Here is a 24,078-nt window from a genome sequence, read left to right as displayed (position 1 = left end):
CCTCATCTTTATTCCCCACAGGGGCTGCGTTAGTGGATAGGCCCTTGCCAGAAGCCCCTCAGCATGGACTGCTCACCTTTCCTGCCAATTCCCCCTCACCTTTCCTGCCAATTCCCCCTCACGTTTCCTGCCAATTCCCCCTCACGTTTCCCTCCACTTCCCCCTCAACATTTCCTGCCAATTCCCCCTCACGTTTCCTGCCAATTCCCCCTCACGTTTCCCTCCACTTCCCCCTCACGTTTCCTGCCACTTCCCCCTCACGTTTCCTGCCACTTCCCCCTCACATTTCCTGCCACTTCCCCCTCATGTTTCCCTCCACTTCCCCCTCACGTTTCCCTTCACTTCCCCCTCACATTTCCCTCCACTTCCCCCTCATGTTTCCTGCCATTTCCCCCTCACATTTCCTGCCACTTCCCCCTCATGTTTCCCTCCACTTCCCCCTCATGTTTCCTACCATTTCCCCCCTCACATTTCCCGCCACTTCCCCCCTCACATTTCCCATTTTTTACCTCACATTTTCCACTCTTTGCCCCCCTCATGTTTCCCGCCCTTTTCCCCTCACGTTTCCCACCCTTGTCCTCTCCTGTTTCCTGCCATTTTGTCCCCCCACATTTCCCTCTGGCAAGTCTTGCTTCTCCTCCTGAGCCTTCCGCTCCTGCTGGGTGTCTCCGTGTCCATGCACCTCTCTGGCATCACAGGCCTTGGTCTCCTTTGTTATCCACCAGGTTTGGCAGCTCAGGGCCCCTGCTTTGTCTCTCAGCGTCCATCCACCTCGCTGCGGTCACTGGGTTTCTGTCCTTTGTTACAAAGGTTGGCAGTGCATGGCTTCTGGTCTCTCCGGGTTCCCAGCCAGAGCTCAGCCTGCATCCCAACCTGCATGTCCGTCTGCCTCTGGAACTGCAGCTGCAAACCCAGCTCCTGCACCAGATGTGCTCCTCAGCAGCAGAGCTCCAGGAATGCAGGAATGTGGGGACTTGTCTACAGATATCTTCTAAATTTTCAGCCTCAGGACTCCGATGTTTTTCACTGTCCGGTGTTTCTCCTGGAGTTGGAGAGCTTTCTTAATTCTGGTGCAATGAATCCAGGAATTAAGTCTTTTCACTTTCACTGCCATTCTTGTAATCACCAGAACTAGATAAGGTCCACTGTTCCTGATGTGTACTTGATCTCTGGGCTGAAATGAATGAACTGGGGTCGAGGGTAAGAACTTCTGAGAGAAAGATAAACCTTCTAATTAATTTTGGGATTTCCCCAATGAAATTGCTTATGGAGTGGCTATAGCATTTTAAATACTAAATGAGATCCTCTATCAGATGACATCTGTAAAGGCACCCCAAACCTGGCTATGATCTCTTTGAAAAGTATCTTGGTTACTTCCCTAGCCTTGTTGATGCAGCAGGGGAAAGCTTCTGGCCACCCAGAAAAGGTATGCACTAATACTAGGAGATACCTGTATCCTTGTTGGTGTGGCAGCTCAGAAAAATCAATTTGCCAGTAATCTCCAGGAGTGTTTCCTCTTTTAGTGATCCCTGGATGCAGTTTCTTTAATTGAAAGGATTATTTTTAAGATATATCAGGCATTTTTCTGTAACAGACTTGGTATTTGTCATATGGACACTGAGTATCTGAGTCCATAGACTTGTCACCATAGCACCGAAATCCCAGTGGGTTTGGTGGTGTTTCTCCTGAACAATTTCTAATATTAGCTGTGGTGGGACTATGACCTGGTTATTAGGAGTTACTAGCCATCCACCCTCTTTATTCTGGGCTTTTAGATAAGCAGCTAATTTTAAATCTGCCTGGCTATGACCAGGTCTAACTTCTGGAAGTGAAATAGCTTTCTCAGGTATTAACACAGGATACCTTGTTGTGCAGCCTCTTGTGCAGCTTTATCTGCAAACCTGTTCCCTGCATGAATTTGGGAATCCCCTTGTTGGTGTGCTTTGCAGTGTAGTAGGGCCACTTCTCTGGGCAGCTGGATAGCAACAAGGAGGGACAATATTTCTTGTTTATATAGAATTGGAAATCCCTGTGCTGTTAATAGACCTCTCTCTAACCTTATGGCTCAATGCTAAAGGCACATTTCGAGTCAGTCTATATGTTTTTACTCATTTTCCTGCTGCTAATTGTCTCTTTGTAATGTTATGAGTTTTACCCTTTGTGCTGTGTCCACAGGCAGCGGTGCAGCTTCTCTTACCTCGGTTGACATGACATTGGCATAGCCGGCTCTTTGCTTTCCATCTTGCACAAAGCTACTTCTGTCTCTGGATCTTCAGTGGGTGCATCTTGCAGGTCTGGTCAGCTTGCATAAACTTGCTCAATTTAGGTGCTCTTCTCCTTGCATCGGGCTGTTCAGGAACTGGGCTGAGTTTACTGCTGTGGTGACTTTCAACTCCACATCTTCTTGCTCCATTAGAACAGTCAGGTATTTCAGCATATGGCTCAGGGAAAGCCAATGTCCCCCTTTTTGGCCTTACACAGTGCTTACAGCATGGGGAGTATACACTATTATCTTTTGTCCCAAAGTCAATTTCCTGGCTTCTTGCATGAGGAGAATAGTTGCTGCTGTGAAAAACAAGGTTCACTCTTAGTAAAATTTTAAGGAAAGTTTAATAAAAGGGACAATTAGGAGACAATAGCAAAAAGGGTGTTACAGCTGGGTGCTTTGGCAGAGAGTCAAAGGCACACCTCTACATCCAAAAGATCATCTTTAAAAGTACATCTCTTATTGCATATTCATCACAATCATGCATGATTCATAAATCCTTTGGCGTTTCTGTGTATCATCCCATCTGCCTTATCTTCCTCCTTGGCTCCATTCCATCTCTGCTCCCTCCATCAATTCTTCTCTCTCTGGTTTCTGGTTTCGCTTCTTCTCTGATAAGATACTCCAGGAATGTGAAGGCTTTCTCTGCCTATCTTTTCTAAATTGACTACAGAAACAATAGACATTCTATATCATGTATTACATTACAGAACCTGGGTCAAGTTTTTCTAACATTAAGGAACATGAAAAAAAAAGCCAACATCACAATACATTCATAACAATTATGTAACATGCAAAAAGCCAACATCACAATACATTTATGACACTGCTGCAGCTTGCAGGCATCCAGGCCATCCCTGGCTGACATTGTCAGTTGGCTGATGAACTAGATAAGGAGGCCACCATGGAAAAAGAAAACAGAATTCTTGCTTTAATACCTAGCAATGAAGTAAAAGATATAAAAATCCTGCTGTTTACAGAGGAGGAGGAAAAAACCATCAGGTGTTGAGCGGTGGAAATACGTCATACCAGACCTTGATGGAAAGGAGGGATAGAGGGGGTGCTTGTGGCCAGAGAAGAAAAAAAGAGAAGGAAAAAAAAACAAAAAAGAGCTTAAATTCCACTGCCTGGATTATAATTTTGGTCCTAGTAACTGTGCTTTTGTGGAACTATTGCTTGTACCTTGTCTTATTCCCTGTTTTATCAGGTTAATTGGGAGCAGAGAGAATGCAGGTGAGCAGCCTGCCAGTGAGCCCAAACCTGGCAGCTGCTAGTCAAAGAATAGGAGCCCAGAAGATCATGGTTAAGCAGGTGAGATTGGAAAAGAAAGAAACAAGAAGACGACTTACAATTTATCTTACACAAGCTAGAGCAACGCTATGGACTTTAGCAGGAAACACGGACTTAAAATTTTGGAATAAGCCTAAACTTATTCCTATAAGCTCAGCACAGACAGGAATTCACGAAAATAATAAGCCTAGAATGTAATGTTTGTTTATATGGGTTTAATGGTTGTTATTGATAGGAAAGATGTGTGCTAATGTCTTTACAAAGAATTTAATGGGTGAAGGTATGTGTGTCAATGTCTTTTAAATGAGTCCTAATGTCTCTACCAACTTCCAGCCGCAGGTTTGTTACAGAACCCAGACAGTTTGACTCCTGAAACAGACAAATGGGTCCGCACAAGCCTGAGTTTCTGAACTTCGGGAGAAAATGACAGGTTCAAGGGGCGGCATGTGGTAGGCAGTTCAGGAAGGTTGTACCTTCCTAGTACCCCAGCCAGTGGGGAAAAGAATAGGGCAACATGCAGCCGGGAGTTTAGAATAAAAGGAGGCTGCATCGTCCAAAACCTTGAGAGAGAAAACCCTACGGGCATGCGCTCCAGTGCATTCTGTCCCTTTATTCAAATAAAGTTGCAGGACTCTTCTGTCTCCTTTATGGACACTGGCTTTTCATAGTGTGATTTTCTGTACAAACAGGGAACTCGTCCGAGATCCTTCCACCATCTGGTCAGTGGTGTGGACCAGCAGAGCCAACAGCGCACAAGCGAAGCCTCTGCGTGCTGGCACCAGCCGAGAACTGCATGGGGAGAGCAGCTGGACTTCCAGGAGCACACGACTGGACACGGAGATTTCCAGCGGGGTGGGAAAGGCAGCACAGGAGCTGATAACTGGAGCAGGAACAAACTCTGAGGGGAGTGGGCAAACACAAGGAACCACCCAAAGCAATGGTGCAAGGACTTGCTGTGGCCATGGCAGTGTGAAGGAACTGAAGCACCTCTGTGATGCCTTTTCCTGGTCTAAAAAATTAAGAGCCAGACACGGTTAAGGGAAAAAAGGGTTTTTACCTCGGTATTTAATAAGGATCCTTATGGTGCACCACTTCGCCAAGGTAGAATGTGCCAAAATGCACACACACAATAGATCATGTATACAATTTATAGACATTGCAAATTAGCGTATCTAACAAAGATTCTTCAATGAGAGGCTTGAATGAATAGCATGATATTCCCCCATCTCGAGGAATTCTCCCCTGGATGGGCCTAATCTTAGTTTACAGGATGTGTTCTAGAGAGGACCTTGGTTTCTCAGGATAGCGTAGGGCTTTGTGGCCTCCAGCTGCGAGGCCTCCAGGATGTTTGGTCTCCTGGCTTAACAGAATACTAGGACTATGCTAAGTTATCGGACTTAAGGAATTGAAGTATGCATGCTAAGAGTACTGAGGATACATAAAAGCTATATAAAAGCTGTGTTGCGAGATGGTCAGCGATGAAAGAGACGGGGCAAATTGCTTGGATGCAATAAGCTGATTTTATTGATACAGAGCTGAGTATTTATACCTTTTAGCAGTTATATAAGCAGTTATATAAGCAGCAATCACTATAACAACCATATCTATGTTTCTTAATAACATTGCAAAACTAAAAGCTAGCACTAATTATCACAGGTACATACCAAGCATGCCTTTTATGCTGACTATTTCATTATAGGCCATACTGCCTGCCACGGTGTGCGGCCAAGCAGCGTTAGCGCGTCTACTTCTGACATGAGTTTAGCAGTGCTCTCACTTCTGCTTTCTAGCTGTATGTCCACATCTCCCCCTTTCTTATCCACGAGTAGAATTTCCTTTGTTGACTTATCGATCAGTCTCTGAACACATTGCAAAACACATGGCAGACAAAACATCATAAGCAACAGCATGGCTAAAGTATAAATTCCTGCTTTAGCTAAATGCTTGAGCCAGCCAGTAAGTCCCCATCCTCCAAGTATGCTTCCAAGCCAGTCACTACCATTTTCAACTCTCAGTTTGCTAACACTATCTCGAAGGGCTTGGATGTTAGCATGAATAGACTGGGAATGATCAGACAGGTTCATGCAGCATAAGCCTTCAAATTCATCACAGCCGTGTCCATGTGCTAAAAGCAAAAAGTCAATTGCAGCTCTATTCTGCAGTGTAGCACGTCTCACGCTATCTACATCTGTTAATAAGCCTGTTAAGGCAGAGCTAGTAGCATTAGTTTGTTTTGCAAGCCAGCAGCCAAGGTTATTCAAGGTTTTCAGGGCATGTGCCTTTCCAATAGATGGAATGATAGATGCAAACACTCGAGCTCCTAGTTCCAAGATTGAAGATTATCATCACAATCTTGGCTATATGTGTGTGTGCTGCGTTTTGCTCGCACCAGTTTACGCAGAGATGGCAAATTTCCTCAAAACGAGTGAAACATAGTTAGTCGCCCGAAAGTGCAAGGACCTCCTATAGCTCTGCCTGGTATTCCTTTCCATGCTCTGTTCCCACATATCAAAAATATATTGTCCAGCAGTCCAATAGCATCACTTCCAGGAGTGACTGGCTGGGGCAATGTCTGATTACACCAGGCAGAAGCATTGGTGTAAACTCCTGTTCCTGAAACATCTAAGCCAAATTTTCTGCTGGGGCGGTTAGTATAGTTTAAATCAAAACATGCGAAAGACTGCGTGGATCCAAAAATATCCAATTCTTGGGGCTGCATAGGGAGAGGGGGAAAATGAAGGACCTTATTTCCTCCTAAACCCCTGTCGTTAGAAAAGTACCATCCGGCTGATTCACCAGCTTTTTTTCACCAACTTTCCTGGCACCACCAGGTTGGCTCAGTTCGGCCCATGGCAGTACACTCCCTATGAACCGTCAAATTGAATAAGGTATCCCATTCACTTTTCATTAAGGGCATAGCCACTAAACAGGTTTGGAAAGGGGCACCAGGGGAGGTCACGAACAGGCACAGCGTAGACTCATTTAAGGATTCAGCTAGCGTAAGCCAAACATTGTGTTCTGGGAGGGGTGGCATTGCTGCCACCTCTCCGTCGTCGAGAAGGAGTCCTGCTAAGAGGACCAGCCTGAGAAGGCAGGTCTGGCTCCCAAAGATACCATTGTGGAAGCCAGCCATACTCTTTCCACAGTGTGATCCTTTGTGCTACACAATTATCATAAGAATATCACAAAGGATCACGCTGCGGACAGTGGCCACGGCGGCGATGCGATACTGCTTCTGACACTTTCGACACCGACACAAAACCCACGCTTGATGAGAATAATTTTTGCAAATAAAACAAGGAATAGGGTTGCTCTCAAGTCCAATTTTCTCTTTAAACTGTTTCCAGTACTGTTCACAAAGAGAGACTTGAGCTGCAATTGTATTTTGTACTTCTGCTGGGGTGGGTCGTCCCTGGAAATTAAAAAGTGGTGTAAAGTCAATAAGTCCCCTGTAGTCAAGTAGAAGCTGGCCGAGCTGATGTTTGGGGCGAGGTGTCCTCTGTGGTCTCTGGAGCTGAGGCAGAGGCTGGGATGGCCGGGGTCTCTGCTGATAGTGTGCCAGGGTGATCGAGATCTTCAAAGTCCTCAGGAGAAGCTTTTAAGGATTCTCTGAAGGGTCTCACGCTCTTGGCTGGGATCCACCTCAGGCCATTCTCTGTAGAAACACAGGCAAAACCCCTTCCCCATGTGATGAGGGGATAAGGTCCCAGGATCTTACCTGTTTCTGGGTCTTTAACAAGGACTGGGGCCTTCTCTTTAACCTCCAACTGTCGGTTACTGCCGAAGTGCCTTACAATTGGAGGGTTGGGATCCATCAGGGAACAATTTAAAAAGTTAAACACATACAATGCTTTCTGTAAGCGTTTGGCTGGGGTAGCATTCCCTATTCCCCCTTTCTGTTGTAATAAAAGACGTTTTAGTGAACATGGGCTCACTCAATAATAGCTTGGCCTGTGGAGGAATGAGGAATCCCTGTCTTGTGTATCACTCCCCAAAGGGCAAGAAAATTTGCAACTCTCTGCGAGATATACACTGGACCATTATCAGTTTTAATCTGTGAAAGAATTCCCAAGACTGCAAAGGCACTTGCGAAATGACGGCAAACATCTTTTGCCAATTCTCCTGTATGACAGGATGCAAACAGGGCACCTGAAAAGGTGTCTATAGAGGAGTGTATATATTTAAGTCTGCCAAATTCGAGAAAATGAGTAACATCTGTTTGCAAAATTTCAAGGCTCTGGAGTCCTCTAGGGTTAACACCTGCAGCAAGAGAGGGAAAGGAGTGTCTTTGACAGTCTGGGCACACAGCCACAATGTTAGAGGCTTGGCGAGAAGACAAAGCAAAAGTTCTCGCAAGTGCAGCAGCATTTTGATGAGAAAATGAGTGGCTGATTTTTGCTTGGGAAAAGCGATCAGGCACTACTTGCGCAGGTAGCGTAAGTAAATCCACTTGTCAGTTCCCTTCTGCAATGAAACCAGGTAAGGTAGTGTGAGATCTAACATGCATTACAAAATATGATTCTTGTCTGTTATCTAAAAGGAAAACAAGCTGTTGTAACCAATAAAACAAATCTGCATTAGGCACATCTTTCAACACAACAGCTTCAGCTCTTTCTACAAGTCCTGCAACATAAGCAGAATCAGCTATTAGGTTAAAAGGAACAGACCAGCGTTCAAAGGCTCGTACAACGGCCGCTAACTCAGCAATTTGAGGAGATCCTGAAACAGTGGTGACATCTGAGTCCTATCGGTTGAGATTCGAATCCCACCACAGCATCACAGATTTACGGCTGTGACCAGACCTATCTGTAAAAACAGTTTATGCTTGCAAGGGAACCTCGCTTCTTTTGGGTTGTGTCAGGAGATTGAATCCTGCTGCCACGAGCTTGTGTTTTGGGAGGTGTGTGGAAAGCTGTCCAGAGAAATCGCTGAGAGCCATCTGAAACACTTCGGTCTGTTGATAAAGCCACTGTAAATAAACAGCAGTAACAGGCAAACAAATCAAACAGAAATCAACACCTGCAAGTGTAACAAGTCTCTGTCTAGCTTTTACAATGAGCAAAGCAAACATTTCATGTCAGGTACTGACAGTTTTAGATGTGGTGTGGCAGAAAAATCCATTCAATAATTAATAAAGGGTCTGGCAAGTTAGGGTCCCACTGAAAAATTAAAGCATGAGGCTGTTTAGCTGGATTTAAAATGATTAAAGAAAAGGGCAGCTCTGGAGCCCAACGAGCTGCTTGCCGATTTGAGATAGCATCAGCTACCTTTTGCAATGCTTGGCGAGCTTCCAGTGTAAGCTGCCAAGGTGATAGTAAATCAGGCTCTCCTTTTAACAGAGCAAACAGGGGGCTCAAGTCTGCGTTTGAGATTCCTAGCAGGGGACGAACCAAATTAATTGTCCCCAAAAGTTTCTGAGCATCATGCAAAGTACAAATGTTGGTTTGAATTTGTAAAGGCTGAGGAGAAATACTCTGGGTCCTAATTCACCAGCCCAGGTATTTCCAAGGGGATCCACGCTGAATTTTTTCAGGAGCAACACAAAGTCCTGCTTGAGTTACAGCCTTACTGACAAGGGCTAAGGCTTTCTCCATGACTTCTTGTTTTTCTGCAGCAATTAAAATGTCATCCATATAGTGATACAAAAGAGTGTCAGGCATGTCTAAGCAAATGGGACTGAGGATTTTTGCAACAAACCACTGGCAAATAGTGGGGCTATTTTTCATGCCTTGGGGCAGGACAACCCAGTGATACCTTTGCAAGGGTGCCTGCATATTGGTGCTCGGGACAGAAAAGACAAATTTTGGTGCATCATCAGGATGCAAGCGAATGTCAAAAAAGCAGTCTTTTAAATCAATGACTGTCAAGTGCCAGTTTCGGGGGATCATGGTAGGAGATGGGAGACCAGGCTGGAGGGCTCCCATGTCCTCCATAACAGCATTAATTTTGCGGAGATCATGGAGCAAGTGCCACTTGCCAGATTGTTTTTTAATAACAAACACGGGTGAATTCCAAGGACTGGTAGAGGGGACTATGTGTCCCTTTTGAAGTTGTTCCTGGACCAATTCAGTGAGTGCACGCAGTTTAGGCAGTGGCAGGGATCATTGATCCACCCAAATGGGTGTCTCTGTTTTCCAGGTTAATTTCAGGGTGTTGCGTGCCTCAATGGTCCCTATCAAAAATCCGACTGAATTCTGAAACCCCATTGTGAGAGTACATCCTGTCCCCATAACACGATGGGCACAGGTAGAACAAATGGCCTTACAGAGGCTGGGTGGTTTTCTGGTCCTGTCACTTGAATCAAATGGCGACTTTGATAACTGCGACTGCTTCCTCCTATTCTGGTGAGGGCCATGGGCACCTCCATAAGGGCCCATTTAGGGGGCCACTTATCTTGAGAAATGACAGTAACATCAGCTCCGGTATCTAAAATACCGGTGAGTGTTATTTGTTGTCCCTGCAATGACAGGGTGCACTGACAGGTAGGACGCTTATCAGAAAAATTGACTGTGCCCGTAGTATTTGTGGGGTCCTTATAAAACCAAATTCTCCCATCTTGGTACCATATTTTTCTACAAAGGATGGTGAATCGTGGGAGAGGAATTAATTTAGCAATGCAGGTACCTTGTGGGATAAAACATGGGTCCAAACTATGATCTTAAGTTCATCTTTAAAATTTAAGTCCATAACTACAGAGAGAACAGAAAGTCCTGGAAGGCTGTTTGAAGACTTCCCTAAGAGTAGGGTGCTCTTTTGGGGCCCTAGCAGTCCAAAAATTCCTGTAGGGAGCAAAGGAACAGAAGAATTGTTTAACGTTACTGTGATTGAGGTGTGTGGGTCCAATCCGGCACTCCCTGCAGTTGCTGGGCAAAGACTTGAGGGACACTGCCGCTGGACATCTGCGGAGCAGGCATCTGAGGAGCAGGCGCCTGCAGGGGCAGCTGAGGCATCCGTGTCGGAGTGTGGCACCACCGTGGTGGTTCCTGTTTCCCTGGTATCCTTGGAGCAGGCTTAGAATCATACTTAAAGCGACATTGGTTAGGAGAACGTGGGCCTCTGTGGCACTGTGAGCACACAGGAGTGGCTTTAGGTTTATCTCTTTTTGGAGCAGAACAGTCCTTTCTCAAATGACCGGGTTTGCCGCAGCCGAAACAGACTCCTGAAGTTGCAGGGGGCCCTCTCATGGCTGCAAGGCCTGCAGATGTGGCTGAATATTGGTGTTCCAGGGTGCCAACACGATTGCATGCCTCAATCATTTTGACCAGAGTCAGATTCTGGTTAGGCAGAGACTTAAGGAGATTTTACAGTCTGCGCTGGCATTCTCAACAGCAAGCTTCAAAAGCAAAATTTCATGAGCTGCTGCATTATCAGTTTGGTGTCTGAGCGCCTGCTTAAGACGGTCGATAAACTGCATATAGGATTCTTGAGGCCCCTGGACAATGATCGTAAATGATTTCTGAGGTGTTTTTGCATCAGGGACCTTCAGGAAGGCTTGGCGAGACGCGTTTCGGACTCCTTCAAGAGCTTCCTGAGGAATCTCTCGGGCTTGGACATTAGGGTTGATATATGGTCCCGTTCCCATAAGCTGTCTAACTGTGAGGGCCGCCAGGGTCTGATTAGCATGACCCACATAAGTTAGAAGCAGATCCTGTAGACCTTTTTCCTGCTCCTTTTCCCATAAAGCAGCAGATGTGCCAGTGTTTTTAAATCATATGGTGTCATAATATGAGCTGCAAGCACAGAATCTAGCAGGGTCACAAAATACGGTGAACTGATACTGTGCTCTGTGGCTGCCCGTCGAAGCTCTTCGATCTCTGAGAAAGATATCTGTTCCCAGTGGGCATTCCATTTTCTTGGTCCCATGTACAAGACAGGTGCCACAATTTTGTCTGCAAAGTCTAAGTCCCCTTCTTTTAATGCTTGTTGTTTCAAGTGGACCCAGGTCTCGTGAGGATCGGGGGGAAATAAATCTGGCTCTTTTTCAGGATCGATAGATCCGGGGGTCAAAGGGATCCTCTCCTTCATCCTCGCTGCCGTCAGCTGGATCGTAGCCAGCGGTAAATTTTTTTATAGATCGTGAGGAGCCCTTCTCCCTTTTTGTTGCAAGGGGGTTGAAGCCTGTGGTGAAGGAGGCACAGTCTCTTCAAATTGTAAAGAGTTCTGAGGCTCTGCTTCTGCAGTGGGGGAACAAAGGGATTATTATTATTACCATTATCTTTAGCAAGAGATTTTTCGTGAGCTCTTAAAGCTTCAAAAATTATTTTCCAGGAGGAAATCATTTGTGCAGCATTTTTATCACCGTTAGCCGCAGCATTCCAAAGTTCCACTCCTACTTTATCCCATAAATCTGCCGTAAAAATCCTGGACTGAGTTACTCCTTCTATTTTAGAAGCAGTCCATCAAAGTATAGTTTTTAAATCGTGCGCAGGCAAAGATTTGCCTTGCTTGTCAAGCAGCGTAGACATAAGCACAAGCGTGGAGAAATGGCTGAGTGAACAGGGACATGTGTACGTGCACAATCCAAGCTGTATTAATGAACTGTCCTTGACTAGGGAAAAAAGAGAGGAGCAATGCTGATGTGGCAAGCCAACAGGATGTTGCAGAGGGGGATGCTGACCGTAGAAAGAGAAAGACTCATGTTAGTAAGTCGCATGCATATTAATCTGTAACCAATCTCTTGCTATTAAAGGCCGCGTGAACAGTAGCTGTAACCCAATAGTGCGGAGCTTGCTTATGTGTGCTTGGGGAATTAGGGTATAACTATGGGTCTGACAATAGAATAAACGGAGCTCCATCATATCTCTATGAGAAGCGTGGTTCATCCCGGCAGATCTCTGGTTATTTCTGGTGCCCGACCAGGGACCGTTCCTCAGAGGAAGATATGCTCGCTGATCACCAAAAGGAGGGTGACGACAACAAGCGACAGAGATACTGCGGGCGGAGAGTGTCGACCACGAGTCAAAGGACGTCGGTCAGGCCGGTAAGAAGGGTCGCTACCTTCCCTCCGTGATACCCTGCTAGCATGGATTTAGAGTTTGCGGCAGCACAGAAATTACTCCTCAGTATCCTCACTAAGCGAGGGGAGGAGGTCAAGCAAAAGGATCTAAATAAGCTCGTTTTATGGGCGTGGGAGCATGGACATTTGCGAGTCCTCCCCTCCTCTTCGATGCAGCCAAGTGGAGGGAAGTAGGGGATCACCTGTGAGACTGTACTATCCAGGGAAAAGGGAAAGAAATTACAAACTTAGGGCCCACCTGGAGAACTGTTATAAATGCCTTGAAAAATATGCAAGCCGGGTCGAAAGTAGCTGTAGCTGTGGTGGAGGCAATTGCAACACCGGCTGGGGTTGTCACTCCTGCCCGAACTACGCAGCGCAGGGGGCTGAGTGGACTGTTTAAAAGCCCAAGCGTGATAAAAGGGCAGAAAGCAGAAAAACACTTTGAGACTGTCAGTGAGCTCCTGCGGGAGCAGGAGAAAGAGCTCTTGCAATCGGAGCCAAAAGAGGAAGTTACCACCACCGTGCCTCAGAGCAAACGGAAGGCAAACGCGGAAGTTACAGTCGACCAGTCAATGGGCAGAGCAACGGGCGGTCCTTCTTGTCAACCGCGCCTCTACCCTGCTTGCCCACCCCCTCCACCTCCGCTGCCAGCAGAGGTCCATCCTGGACCACAGACTGCTTCTCTGCCACAGACTGTTTCCCTGCCAGAGCCATAGACTGCTTTTCGGCCGGAGCCACAGACTGTTCCTCTGCCAGATGATGACATACCAATGACAGAGGTGACAAATGAGCTACCTGCTCATCCCCCAGGATCTTGTGTGAACCCACAAGCATTGGAAGGATGGGCTCGTCAAGTAGAAGAGGCAATGCATCAAATGAAACCACACTTTGATTGTGCTCTGTCTTCTATGGAAGAAAAGCTCCATCAGAAGCATGAGCCACAACAGGGTCCCACTGAGTCCCAAAAGGGTGTGGCCCAGACGGCCCTGCAACTACAGGAATGGGCTCAAGTTGAGCCTTCCGCTCCACCCTCCGTAGTCACACATAACAGCCATATTAAGTTACAAGCCACCCCAGGGGTACAAATTTGTTATAAAGACCCACGGACAGGACAATGGGGGGGGGCAGCTCCATTGTTATTTAACAGTCGAGGTTATAGCTGTGTTTCTACAGATAACAGACCGATATGGGTTCCTAGCAGATGGACCAAGCCTGCTCCCAGTCCCACTGTCGACAAAAGCGACTCCAGCGAGTGCGTGACCAACTGAGCCAGGACGTGGCACGTACAGCAGATGTTCCCAACCTTTGGGAAGTGAACCTTTGCTTGGTGGCCGACGACCTCACATTTGGACAACCACTCGGAGGCTGGGAACAGTCACCGAGTGTGCATGCTAATCACCGCAGAAATTGTTTACGCTGTTATAATAGCTTGTGCCTGCGCTTGTGCTGTGGGGGCTGTGGGGGGGACTAGGGAGACTTGGAATGTAGATGAGTGAGGTAGTTTATGCCGAGAATGTTATCAAGTGCCTGAGACACGAAGTTTTAGGCAGTGTGCGTCTATCGTGCTCAGAATTCCACCACAACAGATTAGAGTTAGCTCATTTAGGGATCCACAGGAGTTTTTACTAAGCTTGGAAGTGTGGGCAGGGAAGGAAGCCATCAGACATCTGCAAGTGAGTAAAAAGACCACTGTAACCCAGGCATGGTGCCCTACATGTGGCTCCTCCTCTCAAGTACTTTCACCCTGAGTAAAGCTGTGATTAACTTCAGTGTCAGAAAGACAAAACGTGTGGGTAACATGGGCTCACCAGGCGAACCAGACAGACTTCTGTCTGGCCATGGCGTCGGCAGCAGATCCATTTTGCACATGTCTAATTGGTGTGCCATGGATCTCACTCGAAGACACGTTTCAAAAATGGGTGACAGATATAGGGAAAATCAATGAGGAAGTGGAGCAAAAAATGCAAAGCAAAAGAAACCAGGGCGAGTGCTTAGGTTGTTGGTCTAGTTATCGGCACTCCTTGCAGCAAACCTGTATTATCGCCAATTTAACAAAAAATGCAGCCTTGCCTCTTCAAGAGCTACAGCTTTATGGGTCCCTTTTTCCCAGTACACTTGTTAACGTGACACCATGGACCAACTGTTCCAATGTGGTGCCTCCAATGCCATATGCCAATGGGTCTGGGGTTTTCTTCTTCCGAGATCCTTGGGAGGACTATCAGGCACGACAGGGCATGGCCTCCTTTCCATGGAAACAGAACGTATCAGGACACTCCATCCAGGCTGGAACGTGCCGGCCACGTGGGGAGGAGCTGAGTCTATTGACACAACCAGAGGAAAGGTTTTACCTCCTGGAGTGTTTTTGATATGCGGAAACAGAGCATGGAATGGGATTCCGCATAGTCCAATTGGGGGTCTTTGCTACCTGGGAAAGCTAACTATGTTTGCCCCTTCTATACGAGCATGGAAAAACATTACGGCCTCAGAAAGTTGGAAAAATAGGATGCGAAATAGATACCAGCGTAGTGTTTCCACGTTTGATAAAGATTGTAATGATAAGGTCAACATTATGAGTTTGAGTGCGTTTATACCACTGGCTATTTTTAACCCAGGGGGTGCTGCAGCTCATGGCTATAACAATCTGAAAAAGTTGGCCTGTTGGTCAGAAAAGGAATTTAATAGGACTTCCCATCTATTAAATGAGCTTTTAACTGATGTAGATAGCATTAGGCATGCTGTACTACAAAATTGAGCTGCGACTGATTTTTTATTGCTAGCTCATGGCCATGGTTGCAAAGAGTTTGAAGGTATGTGTTGTATGAACCTGTCAGACCATTCCCAGAGTATCCATCGACAGCTCTCAGAACTGCAAGATGCTTTTCAAAAGATACAGATCCATACAGACAGCTTCTCTGAGTGGCTGTCCTCGCTTGGTCTGACAGGGTGGTTAGGAAGCCTGGTTCAAGAAGGATTACCAGGTCTGCTAGCTATACTAGTAATTGTAGCAATAATAATTTGTTGTGTTTCTGGGTGCATACGGAAAGCTTTAGAGAAAGTTGTTCATCGGGTTTGGCTTGTGCAAGAAGAAAAAGGGAGAATTGTAGAGAAATGGCTGAATGAACAGGGACATGTGTACGTGCACAATCCAAACTATATTAATGAACTGTCCTTGACTAGGGAAAAAAGAGAGGGGCAATGCTGATGTGGCAAGCCAACAGGATGTTGCAGAGGGGGATGCTGACCATAGAAAGAGAAAGACTCATGTTAGTAAGTCGCGTGCATATTAATCTGTAACCAATCTCTTGCTATTAAAGGCCGCGTGAACAGTAGCTGTAACCCAATAGTGCGGAGCTTGCTTATGCGTGCTTGGGGAATTAGGGTATAACTATGGGTCTGACAATAGAATAAACGGAGCTCCATCATATCTCTATGAGAAGCGTGGTTCATCCCAGCAGATCTCTGGTTATTTGCAAGCACGTCTCTTTCTAGGGTGGTCATCCCCTGACCCTGGCCCATAGTTCCCTGCAGCGATTCACCTCTTTTTCAGAGGATCAGTTGCCGGCCAGCGTGGCTCCCGCTTCTCCCACAGCTTAACCACAGTTCCGAAGGCTCCCGCGCCTCTGTGGCTTAACCTTCGGCGAAGTTACTGAAGTTCTGCAGGGCGTCGCCGACTGTCACGTAGGAGGTAGCCCAGTCCTCACACGGAGGCACCAGTTGTCGCGAGATGGTCGGCGATGAAAGAGACAGGGCAGATTGCTTGGATGCAATGAGCCGATTTTTTTGATACAGAGCTGAGTATTTATACCTTTTTAGCAGTTATATAAGCAGCAATCACTGTAACAACCATATCTATGTTTCTTAATGACATTGCAAAACTAAAAGCTAGCACTAATTATCACAGGTACATACCAAGCATGCCTTTATGCCGACTATTTCATTATAGGCCATACTGCCTGCCACAGTGTGCGGCCTAGCAGTGTTAGTGCGTCTACTTCTGACATGAGTTTAGCAGTGCTCTCACTTCTGCTTTCTAGCTGTATCTCCACAAAGCTGTATAAAAGAAAAGGCAAAAAATCATCATGGCATTGTGTCATTTTTCTCACCATTTTTCCTTTTTTACTCCCTGTCGTGGTTTGACACTGGTTAGGTGCCAAGCACCAATGAAAAATTATTTATTTACTTGCCTCTGCTATAACTTGAGGAAAGGGCAGTGAAAAACTAACTCATGTAAGCACAAGTTAACTATTGGGAGACAGCAAATGTTAGTTCAGACAGCACATGTTAATTACAAAACCTAAGAAGCCAAATTCACCTTTATCTTGCCAAGACAGAGGGAACAAGGATTATCCCAGAGACTGCTGAATCATTCCTCAAAGGACTACGCATGCCCAGGGAGAAAGGTGAAAAGTGCACTGTGAGGATGACTACTCATCAGAGACACCCCCAAGGAAGAAGAGGAGCCTTCCTCAGTGCGACCACCAGGACACACAGCACATGCATGACCCGTATGCTAATGATATTAATGACTTCTGAGAAATAATTTGTATAACCACACCTGTCCCAGGGAATGTGACAAATATTCATAATTTAACCCTTAATACTGTGTTGTAGGGAACACCGGTGTGTGTGTTTTGGAGGAGCGATCCCCACACACCCGGCATGCCAAATAAAGCAAATACCCACTTCTCTGTCTCTGAAGTGTCTCCTGGCCCGGTTATGGCGTGATTCAAACTGAGCAGAGAAGGGGAAATTAAAATTTCATTTTCATAAGGTGAAATAAGGATTATTGAGGAAAACGGAAAAAACTTCAATGTGGGAGACAGAGGAGTAGAAACTCCTGCAATTAAAGGAGGCTTTGATTTACAACCCTGGAAGAGACTAGGTCTGGCTTAATTGACAGAGATTTGTGGACTTTAAGCAAAAGGATTACAAACTTGTGTTCCTATCATTATAAGTAAAATTGTACACTGGGTGTTTTGGTGAAGGGTTTTAAAATATAATAGTGTGATTTTATATAGTTTAAGTTAAGAATTTAGATGGTATAAGAGAGACATCTGTGTGTATGTGACATGAGAAGTTATTGGTCAAGACATAGCTGCATTGCAGTGAGAAGTGCCACAGGTGATAGGTCATTAATCTAAAACAAAGTGTCGTTTTAAGTATCTATTGGATTAGAAAGTTATAAATTACGATGTAACCCTAAATCTTGTGACTAGTCGCCATTACTCGTATGTGTTGTAAAATCTCACACCTCGACTGATGCATTTGTTATTTTAAACAATAAATTCATGTAGTTGCATAGTCCCATCCCTTAAAGTTATTTTCCTCCGACACGTGAAGCACGAGAAACGGACACTTCAAGGCAAAACAGGTCCACGCTTAAACAGTTACAGTATAAAGAAAATTTACTAACAGAATTAAAGGTAAAAAGAATAATAAGAAACTAAAGCAAACTTCCAGAACACCTTTCTCTTCCAGTACCTCCCTCTTTCCACCAACCCATACAAAGGAAACGGACATGGAGTTTGGTCAGTGTTTCATTTCTTAAGAGTCTTTCTTTATGTTTAAGGAAAAGAGTTTCTTCTGCTGTGCCATGGGATTCATCCCACAGAAGATAGTTCTCTGTGAACTTCTTTAATGTGGCCTCAAACTTTCACAAACAACAGTCTGCCCGAAACCTGCTGCAGTGAAAAATATCCCTCCCATGAGTCTTGTAGTCTTCCCACACTGCTAATCATGGGTCATGACAGTCATGGGGTTTCAGTCTGTTAAGGATGAGCTATTCCAGCCTGAGAACAAAGGTTCTCTTCTTCAGTCTCTAAGAGCCTTTCACAATGTCTATGAGCTCTGGCGTTGAGCATTTTTCACAAGCTGCACATGGATTTCTGCATCCCCCCATACACTTCATTTCATGAATTCTAGGGAAAACGAATTGCTCTATTATAGTCCAAGAGCTCACCATGGCTTGCAAGGAGAATTTCAGGTCTGGGCGCTGGGAGCACCTCTGCTCTCTTTCTCTTCCCCCACACTGACCTTGGTGCCACCATGTTGGCCTCTTCACGTGACTCTGCCTTTCTTTTCTCTCTCTTTGGAAGAAAGTTGGTTTTGTCTGGGCTCTGCGTCGGGGAAAACACTTGCCATGTTTCTCATTGCTGGCTGCGTGGTGTCTTTCTCGGTTTGGCGCGAGTCATGCCGGCTGTGGGGAGGCCCCGCTGGCCCCGCGCAGGCCGCGCCGGCTGCAGAGATTTGCGCCACGTGGTTCGGGCTGTGTGGCTGCTCAGGGCTGCCTCCAGCACCAGGGCGGCTTCTCCCGACAGCCCGGCCCTGCGGGGCTTGGGGGGCAACCTGGGCCTGCTCTGGGACGGGGCTCGGGGCTTCCCCCCTCGCCACCCCTCAGTGGGGAAGCAGGAACAAAAGGGAACTTCTCGCGCTTCCTCTTCCTTTAAATATGTACATCACAGAGGTGTTAGCAGCTTATTTAACTGGTTTAGTAATGTGTCTATCAACCACAGGCTCTATGCCAGTCACAGAGGTCGAGCAGCTGTTTTCCTTTCCTCTTTTTCTTTCCCACACAAACCACAGCCCTAAGTTTTGCTAAACCACCATACTCATGTTTCCCACCCTTTTCCCCTCAAGTTTCCCACCACTTTTCCTCTCACACTTTCCGCCCTTCTGCCCCCTCACGTTTCCCATCATTTTTGGCCTCATGTTTCCTGCCTTTCTTCCCCTTGTGTTTCACCCCCATTTTTCCTCCCATTTCCTGTCTTTTTTTTCCTCATGTTTCCTGTCTTTTCCCTCTCACATTTCCTGCACTTTTCTCCCCTCACCGTTTCCACCTTTTCCCCATCACGTTTCCTACCATTTTTTTCCCCTCACGCTTCCTGCCCTTCTGTCCCCTCACATTTGCCATCATTTTTTCCCTCATGTTTCTGTTATAAATGTACTGTGGTATTGGCTTTTTGCATGAATTATTATGAATGTATTGTGATGTGGGTTTTTGCATGTTACTAATTGTTGGGGGGGGGCTTTGCCTAGGTTCTGTAATGTAATGCTGTAGAATGGCTGTAGTTTGTGTGGTCAGTTTGGGAAGGATGGGGGGGGTCTTCATATTCCTGGAAAATCTTATCAAAAGAAAAAAACCCCAAAACCAGACGGAATGGAGCCAAGGAGGAAGATAAGACTGATGGGATGATACACAGAAACTCCAAAGAATTAATGAATTATGCATGATGGTGATGAATATGAAATAAGCGATGTACTTTTAAAGACAATCTTTTGGATGTAAAGGTGTGCCTTTGGATCTCTGCCAAAGCACCCAGCCAGCTGTAACACCCTTTTTGCTGCTGCCTCCTAATTGTCCCTTTTATTAAATTTTTCTTAAAATTTTACTAAGAGTGAACCTCGTTTTTCACATTTCCCACTTTATCCCCTCTCTGTTTCACACCCTTTCTTCCTCTCAATTCCTGCCCTTTTAACTCAAGTTTCCTGCCCTTTTCTCCCCTCACATTTCCCACCCACAATTCTCACTTTTCCTCCCAAGTCTGCTAGCTTTAACATAATTGCTTCCTATTGCTTCAAAAATGGTGCACTATACTCATAGATAGAGCTGTGTGCTGCAGTCACTATCATTCCTGTCATCGATTTCAAGTCATTGTTTATTTTATTTGAAAAGCTAATCTCTATATATAGCGAATATATATAATATATATTCATAATATATGTACATTATATACCTGACATAATAGATATAATTTATATATTTTATTTACTCAAAATTTTCATATATTATATCTATTTATAAAATATATAATTTATATATATGGTTTACTTATAAAAATTATATATAGAAGGTAATTAACTTTCTAGAACTATATACAGAGTTTGGACAGGTCAGTGGCTGGGCTTGGATCCAGCCACACCGACTCCTCTCCCAGGATTTTAGGCAGGCAGGTCTGAGCGCCCAGGATCCTTCTCTCTGGCCCGCAGTATTTCAAGTTCTGGGACAGAAGCAGAGCCCACATGAGCCCCGTGTCTGCACAGAAGGGGCCATCACAAGGCCGGGAAGACGCGCAGATGCATCGGGGGGATGCGGCCGTGCGCAGGGATGCAGCCCACCACAGCTTCTCTTACCTTTCTGCTGACAGATGAACTTGAAGTGGGCGCAGAGAGCATCCAGAGCCATAAAGTGGTCTCTTCTCTCTTGAGCAACTTGAATGGATGTGCCAGCAGCTTCCCCAGGCCTGGGATCTGCATCTCTCCACAGGCAGCACCTCTGTCCTCATTTTGACCAGCCTGGGGGAGGCAGGCAGAAGAGCAGAAGGGCTGAGGGCCGGCAGCTGAGCCATTTGACAGGAGCCAGGAGGGGACTGGCCATGACCCTGGGCTTATTCTAGACCACCTCACGCCATGCTCAGGGGCTGGGGGGAATGGGTCCCTACTGGTCAGGGCAATGGCAGACTCAGCAGTCATGGAAACGCCCGCTTGCACTATGAGAAAGACCTTAGAAAGCCAGGGCATCCTTTCCACACCTGATCATTCAGCAGGTGTTTGAGTGTGTGTCCCTGCCAAGCCTTACATCAAGGTCCCTCTCTGCTCAGCGGCACCAGCAGCACAGCGCGCGCAGGGAGAATCCTGATCTTTGCTGCTTCCTTGGAGACTTCAGGACCAAGCTGGTCTGAGCTGCCAGGGAACAGATGGCGGGATCCTTGTCTCCTGCTTGCAGTCTGTCAAGTTCTACGACAGAAGGAGAGCCCAGATGAGCCCCCGTGTGTGCTGAGACGCCTCAGCTCCCCTGAGCCCTGGCTCCCCACTCACCCCAGAGAACCTCAGCCACGGTGTCCTCACTCTGCTCTGTCAGGTGCCGCGCAGCCAGCCCTGGGCACAGAGCTCCGTCAGCCCCTGCTCCCCAGTGTGCTCCCAGCAGCGTGGCCCCTGGCCCTGCCTGACCCCCTCAGCAGCCCGAGGGTGGCACTGGCAAGGTGGCCACCAAAGCCACCTGTGTTGGCAGGGGGGCACAGGGAGGCCGAGGCCCTGCCCGTGGCAGCCCCAGGGCTGGGGGATGGGGCCCGGCTGCCCAAAGAGGGACCTGGGGACTGGGACTCACCAATGAACCTGAGGGCCGCCTCTCGCATGGGGGCCTGAGGGCTCTCCAGGTAGGGCTGGCTGTCCCACACAAACTGTTCGGCCCTGCTGCTGTCCTTGGCCAACTGCAGGGAGCACAAGGGTGTGGGCAATACTCAGAGGGCCCCAGCTGGCCAGATCAGCCCCTCCTGGCAGCACCCCCGTGGCTCAGAGCCCTCCCTCATGCTGGGGGCATTGAGGGCACATGGGCCTGGAGGAGGCTCCAATTCTCAAGACAGGAGCAAGGGTGCAGCTCCAGGCTGGGTGCTCTGGGCAACAACAGCCCAGGGGAGGCCCAGCTGCAGGGCTCACAGCCCCGGCACGGTGTTGTGGGCAGCCCTCGCCCAGCCTGGGTCTCGTCCTCACCAAGCACTCGCCCATCCTCCACGTCTGCTCCGTCTGCGCCAGCTGCTTGAGCTCTTTCCACTTGAGGAGCTCTGCTATAGCCAGGACGGCTTCTGCAGACGCCTGTGGGACAGAAGCTGGGGGGTGGCACCAGGGCCTGCCTGTGGAAGGAGTCCTGGGCTTTGTTCCTGGGGTGACCGTGCCCTTAGGAAGCTGGGACATGCCCTCGCAAAGCATCCAGGGGTCTCTTGGGGACAGGCCTGGGCAGCAGGGATTGAGGTGCAAAGCCCTGCAGGGACACCTGTGGGGACAGCTGAGAAGCCTTTGGGGACACACGTGTCCAGGCCTCGGTGGTGCGGGGCTGCTGCCGAGCCCTGCTGGAGCAGGCAGGGCAGAGGTTGGAAATGGCCGTGCCAGCTTGTCCGGCCCTGCTGGCGCTGGTTCCCAGGGGCTGTGCTGGGGGAACGCTGCCGGCTGCCAGCAGCCCTTGTCCTGATGCTCGGGACCCCCCAGGGGGTGTCAGCCACCCCTCTCTTGGTCAGTGCTCAGCCTGGACATGGGTACCTTGGCCACGCTGCGGGCCTGGTCACTCATGTGAAGGAGGAGCTGGACCAGGGCCTTCCAGGCATATTTCTTCATGACCGCCTGGTTCTTCCAGTCCGTTTTGCCCAGCAGGTCTCTGAAGAGGCAGATGGAGTGCTCCCGCACACAGTCTTCCTTCTGGTAGGAAGGAGGAAAGGTGAGCTTTGCACACAGCGGCTCCCTGCCCGCGGCCAGGAGGGGCTGAGCTGAGGTGCCTGAGGTGAGGGGCGATGCTCCGGGGTCACAGCCCAGAGTGGGTAGAAGCTGTGCTGGGCTGCAAGGCCCAGAATCCATCCATGGATGGAGCCATGGGGAGCGTTCCCACATCAGCCTTACCGCATCAAAGAGGCACCAGAGCCTCGGCACCACCATCACAGCCATGGTGCTGGCCTCTCTCTTTTTCAGGTGCCCCAGCACATTTCGGACGATGTCCACGGCCATCAGTGAAACGTCCCCAGACCGATGCCACAGGAATTTCAGCAACTCAGACAGGAGGCCCTTCATTTTTCTTGCCTGTATGAAAGACAGTTTCCATTCCATGAGAACTTCTGGGCCTGGTCAGCTCCCCAGGCAGCCTCCAGGCCATCCCATGGCAGGCAGGGCGTTTGGAGCAGTCACCCCAGCACCTGACTCGCAGACCAGGCCAAGCCACCACCTTCCCCGAGGCCTCAGAGTCCAGGTGCCACATGTCTGCCCCTGAGAGCAGCCTGCTCACCGTCTCGGCTCTCTCCGACAGCGTCACAAGGGCCCTGAGCACCAGCGAGACCATTTCTATTCTTGGACACCTCAGAAGATCCAGGTCATTGTACAGTGGACCCATTTCCTCTTCTTGTACATCATCAGAGGCCAGCATCTGGAAGAAAGCAGAAGAGAGCCCGGGCAGAGCTGGCAGGGCTGTCCTGGCTCAGCTCCCGCTTCCCACCAGCAGCTGAGAGCAAGGCCATGTGGGCTTTTCCTGATGACTCACAGCCAAGAACGTGAGGCAGGACTTCTCCTGCTGTGTGAAGATGTCCTTGTGCCGGCCCTGCAGTTTGATGTGCAGCTCCTTCAAAACCTGCTCCAGAGTCTGGCGCACGGAGAACATTGCCTTCCACAGACAGACTTTGTCGCTGCAAGGCAGAGCGCTGTCAGCAGGGCTGCCTCGGCCACTGCAGCGTGGCCTGGGCCAGCCCTGCAGGACTTGGGGTGCGCAGGGGCCCAGCCTGGGCAGGTGGACATGGCTGACGGGGTGTTCCCGGTGGGACTGGGAGCAGCGTGCTGGCTCTGGGCTGGCCCAGCCGGCTTTGGCTGCTGTGGGCCTGGGCTGGGAAGCATGGTGGGATGGAGGGCCCCGCTTGCTTTGGGGGTGCTGCAGTGTTCTTGTGTCTGGCAGCCAGAGAGTCTCGGGGTCCCTCTCCCCACAGGGAACAAGCCCTCTGGGCGGTCAGGGCCAGTACCTGAATATTGGTGCGACCTTCAGAGCTGTTGTGACGACTCG

The 24,078-nt window shown here is 48.1% G+C and overlaps 1 long non-coding RNA gene across 1 annotated transcript; it reads left to right on the top strand.

The window, feature by feature from the left end:
* The first annotated feature begins 12,094 nt into the window (after positions 1-12,094).
* LOC138102646 (uncharacterized) lies at positions 12,095-16,631 on the top strand. The gene is made up of 2 exons (XR_011147466.1): positions 12,095-12,536; positions 13,728-16,631. It is a non-coding gene; the product is annotated as an uncharacterized lncRNA (long non-coding RNA).
* Positions 16,632-24,078: the final 7,447 nt, after the last annotated feature.

This window comes from Aphelocoma coerulescens, unplaced genomic scaffold (assembly GCF_041296385.1).
Source record: "Aphelocoma coerulescens isolate FSJ_1873_10779 unplaced genomic scaffold, UR_Acoe_1.0 HiC_scaffold_97, whole genome shotgun sequence".
Taxonomy (NCBI): Eukaryota; Metazoa; Chordata; class Aves; order Passeriformes; family Corvidae; genus Aphelocoma; species Aphelocoma coerulescens.
This window is presented reverse-complemented; position numbering and strand designations above follow the sequence as displayed.